General features: G+C 40.0%; 1 pseudogene; it reads right to left on the bottom strand.

Moving 5' to 3' along the window:
- Positions 1 to 3,176: 3,176 nt before the first annotated feature.
- On the bottom strand, positions 3,177 to 4,942 carry LOC101583231 (annotated as a pseudogene).
- Positions 4,943 to 5,661: the final 719 nt, after the last annotated feature.

Genomic DNA, 5,661 nt, shown 5'->3' with positions numbered 1-5,661 from the left:
AAGAAGAATATATGCAGTGTATTATTTGTTGAAACTGTACTTTCGATTTGATTTGAAACTGTCTCATTGCTATATGTTTATCAATAAAACTTTGAAAAAAATATTTAAATCTTTATTCTGACTGAAGTTTAATGCATAGTGAGAGACATGGGTCTAATTATGGCATTTTACATGTAGAAAACCAGTTTTTCCAGCATTATTTATTAAGGAGGTTATGTTCCTTCTACTGAACATGTTTGGTCCTTGTCAAAGATAAGGTGGCTGAGTGTGTTTGTAGTTGTGTCTGCACCTTCTAATCTGTCCCATTGATCCTCAGGTCTGTTTTTATGTCAGTGACATGCTGATTTTGTCGCAGCAGCTTTGTAGTCTAATTTGGTTTCAGGGATGGTGATTCCTCCTGCTTTTCCTTGTTGCCCAGGGTTGCTTTTGATATTCTGGGTCTCTTCTGGTTCTAGATGAATTTTAGGAATATTTTTCTAGGTCTGTGAGGTATACTAATGGCATTTTAATGGGGATTGCACTGAATCTGTAATAATTTTGGGAGTATGGCCATTTTCACAACATTGGTTCTTGCTTCCCAGGAGGAAGGAATACCTTTCCATCTTCTGAAATCTTCATTCATCTCTTTTCTCAGAGTACTATAATTTTCACTGAATAAATTTTTAATCCCTTGAGATAGCTCAGTGGTCTAAAGAAACTGAGTAGGCAAGTTTAGGCAAAGCGAGTAGGGACCATGGTTCAATCCCTGGTAGCCTATGCAGCACCAAACCCACCATGGGGGTGGGCTGAGCCAGCCATATACACACACACAAAAGCCCTTTGTGAAACTGATTTCACAAAGTATTTTGATTTTTTGGATGTTACTGTGAAATTTTGTTTTCCCTAATTTCTCTCTGATTGCATTCATTGTTTATGTGCAAAAATACTATTGATTTTTGAGTGTTGACTTTGTATCCTGTATGCCACTGTATTTGGTTATTAAATCTATAAGTCTCTTTGGAGTCTTTGGGATCTTCCATGTAGAGTGTAATGTCATCAGCAAATAATGAAATTTCATTTCTTTCTTTGTAATCATCATTCCTTTTATTTCTCTCTCTTGTATAATTGCTCTGGCCAATGTCTCCAGAACCATGTTAAATAGCAGTGGTGACAGTGGGCATCCTTGTCTTCTGCCTGATTTTAAAATGAAGGATTTCAGTTTTTGCCCACTTAGTATGATGTTGGCTGTTGGTTTCTCATAGATGGCTTTTATCAGGTTGAGATATAGACTATCTATTCTGATTCTCTGTAGAGTTTTTGTTATCATGAATGAGCATTGGACTTTGTCCAAAGCTTTTTATGCATCTATTGAGATGCTCATGTGGTTTTTCTCTTTGCTCAGTTGATGCGCTGCATTATATTTATGGATTTACCTATGTTGAACCAATCCTGTATTCTTGCGATGAAACCCACTTGGTTGTGATGCATAATCTTTTGATAATTTGCTACAGTCTGCTTGTTAGCATTTTATTGAGGATTTTTGCATCTATGTTCATTAGAGAGATTGGCCTGTTGTTCTCTTTTTGAGTTGGGTCTTACTCTGGTTTTGCTTGCCTCCAGGAATGAGTTTGGGGGAATTGCTTCCCGTTCAATTTCATTGAAGAGTTTGAGAAATGCGGGCATTAAATCTTCTCTAAAGTTCTTGAAGAATGAAGCTATGAATCCATCAGGACCTGGGCTTTTCTTTGTTGCTACATTATTTGTTATGTTTTCAATTTCATTTTCTGTTCCTGGCTTATTCAGAGCTTTGGCATTTCATATGCAACCAAGAAACTATCTGTTTCCTCCCTGTTTTTCATCTTGTGAGAGTCACGATTTTGGAAGTAGGTATTAATGATCTTCTGAATTTGTGTAGGGTCTGTAGTGATTTCACCCTTTTTATTTATTGCATGAATTTGAGTTTCTTCTTTCACTTTTATTATACGGTTGGCTAGAAGTTTATTTATCTTTTCAAAGAACCAACTCTTTTATTAATTCTTTATATTCTTTTCTTTATCTCCTTTGCATTAATTTGTGCTCTAATCTTTATGATTCTTTGCCTTCTTTGGCCTTGGGGCTTCACTTGCTCTTCCTTTTCTAGGAGCTTGAGTGTAGCATAAGATCATTTATTTGGGCTTGCTCTGTTTTCCTAATGTGCAAATTTAATGCTTTAAATTTTCCTCTTAAGACAGCTTTCATTGTATCCCACAGGTTCCAGTAAGTTGTATCTGCATTTTCTTTTTTTTTAGAAACATCCTATATTTTTTCTAAAGAGATAAAAATAAGTAAGACTTTTTTATATTTCTCACTTGTAAGACTTTTAAACTCTTAATAATGCAATCTCCTCTTTTCAAAGCATACATCATCTTTTAAAAAGTCTTAGCAATATACATTTGCACTCAAAGAAAAACATGCAGTGCTACTGTCTTCTGACAAAATTTGCATTAGAACCCACATGACTTTCGGCAAATATTCCTTCTTTATTTAGGGATTCCAACCACATTCAGTGCAATTGTTTATGTTTCTTATTTCCATAGGAAGCACAGGACCAAATGGTGTTGTCTGACTATAACTGTCTCCTGTTGGCTAACAACAGTCTCCCCCAGCCTTACTGGAGATTACTGTCGGTAGCCTGCTGATGTAAGGTACAGCTGGAGTTCAGAAAAACTCAGGGATGCAAGTGGAGGATGGGGGAGAAACACTTAAGGACTACCCTGTACCATAACTGAGGAAAAAATTTACACAGAAAACAACAAAACCAAAAAAACTTCAGATTTTTTAAACACACCCTTTAAAAGTGTTTTCCTTAGATTTCTGAAAGCAGCTTAATGTGAATCAAAAGCAGTTTCTGAGTAACTGTGGTAAACAGTCTTTAAATACATATATATGTACACATATACATGTACACACATATACATATATATTTGCAACTCAGCTCATTTTGGTTCTGCCTTAATTGACCTCCCCAGAGTTTAGCTGCAGCATGGTCCCTTCCTTCCCTTCAGTTCTCAATGTGCAGTACAACAGCATCAGCTCTTGGAATTGGTGTGGCACAGATGTTTCTCGTTACTCCTTGGTGGTCATCCACATGTCAGGTCAGGTTTCCAGAGTCCCTGCAGGTCACAGTTTTTTCAATCTCACAAAACCTGTGAGCGCCACTGACACCTCACGTCTTCTTCATCATGCGCCGTGACTGCCACAAGTGGAGCTTGTTGTAGGCTGTCTGCAGCATTTCTTCTATATGACTTACCAAATCTGTGCTTCAATACTGTCTCCAGATTTTTTCTTGGAATGGACAAAGTTTTGTGACTTGGAATCATTCCAAATTACCTTTCATTTTTACTACCTTTTCTTCTATGAATGGTGTACTCATAGGAAAGCAGGACCAGAAATGCTGAAGAAGTTCTCCAACACCACATGCAAGTGTTTCACTTCGGACGGAGTATCACGTGGCACCAGCTGGTTTACAGCTCGCTGTGGCCCTCCCTGCACACGCGCTCCTCCAGGTGGCAGTGCTGCGATGGCCCTACTAGCAGCACTATTTGAGAGAACCTGAGTTACCTTGGGTGTAGAAGCTTCCATTTCCTGTTTAATGCTTTGAAAAGAATTAATAATGTCCTGACTTTTTGCATGCTGCACTGACTGGGTTGGAGTTGGACTGTAGTAATACCTATCTGCCTTCTTGAGGTTTAGTGCAATCATTTTTATGGAATTATTTTTCCCAAATCTTCATATTCATGGACTCTTGTAACTTGGCCCTTTTGACTGCCGGTTGAAAACTGTCCATCTCTAGAACTTCTACCCATGCGGGTGGGCTCCCCATTTGGCCCATTTTGTGCTTCCTGTTTCCTGAGACCTGCTGCCAGGAGCATAGCACTGTGAAGGTTGAACCTCGGGATGGTGGCCGTGTTACTAATCTCCTTGGGGGATTTAGAATTGGGAGTAGAGGGTGCAGACGAGAAGCCACTGCCTTCATCTAGTGGCTTATCTTCCAAAGACATCAGATCTAGTGGTGGGTTTTTCACTCCTAATGAAAACATTGTTTTTAACCCTTTTTCATCTATTTTAGCACATTCTGCAAATAGATTCTTTGACCCTGTATTTAGCTGATCCCTATGAAAATAATGAGACTGGAAAAAACATATCCAGAATTCCTTTTATGCCATTCTGTGAGGAACATTTTCTACATATTTCATTTTTACTGCTGAATAGGTCCTAAAAATGGACTTGGTGATATCAGAAGTTAAATGAAGTTAAATTTGCCTTCAGGTGCCCGAGCAATTCTTTCTGCCATGAGGTACAGAGCTCCATCCTGTTTCTTCTGGTGCACCGCAAACCATTACAGCCATCTGTTTGGGGCCAGACATCAGCCAGAAAAGCTGCAGAAATGCCAACATCCTCTTGGTGATTCGCATTTACCCGCTGCATTCACATTTAAGTGACTGGCCCAGAATTCCTCAGCACTGATCACCTGACTCACAACAAGGTCTTTATAGAGCTGGAACAGAACAGGATCTCCTTGGAGCATCCTGTCTTTCTCTGCTAGTTCCTGATTTGCTTTCCTCTTGAATTTGGGCAGCAGCTGCTGAAGAAGATCCTTTACTGCATCCCGTTCTTCCACCGCTGTGCTTTCATTGGAAAAATGGACATTAGTTGCATCCCTGCCTGAAGGACCAGCTGAAGCTGAATTTCAGCTTTTCCCTCCGGACAGACTTTCTGGCATTCGGTGTCTGTGTGCATATGGCTGATTGTAGCTCTATCTTCGCCTTCAGGTGCCCGAGCAATTCTTTCTGCCATGAGGTACAGAGCTCCATCCTGTTTCTTCTGGTGCACCTTCTTTACAACCAGCAAAACGTCTTCAGATGAGGTCGCCATGATGGCTGTAAGGTGCAGGTGGAAGGTTCAGCCACCGACAAGGAGCAACTTAGTTGAATTTGGTCATACTCCACTGTGCTTCTTACAGCCGCTGCTATAAAGAGGTTGAAACCCAGAGGCCGCAGCCGCCACCACCGCCTGTTACGGGGGGCGGGGGGGGGGTGTCACCTCCATCACTGGCTGCGAGGTCTTTTTGCATTCTCATTTGATTGTAAATATTTTTTAATTTCTTCTTTAATTTCATCCATGACTCACGCTTGTTCAGGAGGTTGTTTTAATTTCCGTGTGCACATAGTGTTTTTGTGGTTTCTTTAGTCAGTAAGTCGAGTTTCATTGCGCTGTGGCTAGATAGCATGCATGGGATAATTTCAATTCTTTTGCATTTACTTAAGCATGCTCTATGTGCTAGTAATGCTCTATTTTGGAGAATGTCTCATGTTCTCATGTGCAGCTGTGAATGTGTATTCTGATGTTGCTGGGTGCAACACTCTGTAAAAGTCTACTAAGTCCATTTCTTCGCAAATGTGGTTTAGTTCTGTTATTTCTTTGCTGATTTTTTCCCTAGTTGATCTATCTGTTTGTGACAGTGGCATGTTAAAGTCCCCCATTACAATTGTTTTATTACTCATTAGATTTTTGTCTATTAAATTTTGTCTTATGTGGGCTGGGGACATAACTTGGCAGTCTAAGCACCTGCCTGGCACACACAAGGACCCAGGTTCAAACCCCAGGACTACATGCAGTGCTGGCCACCAAAACCCTGTATCA

The sequence above is a fragment of the Octodon degus genome, unplaced genomic scaffold (genome assembly GCF_000260255.1).
Source record: "Octodon degus isolate 3935 unplaced genomic scaffold, OctDeg1.0 scaffold00033, whole genome shotgun sequence".
NCBI lineage: Eukaryota > Metazoa > Chordata > Mammalia > Rodentia > Octodontidae > Octodon > Octodon degus.
Note: the sequence above shows the minus strand (reverse complement) of the source record. Positions and strands in the feature narration are given on the sequence as shown.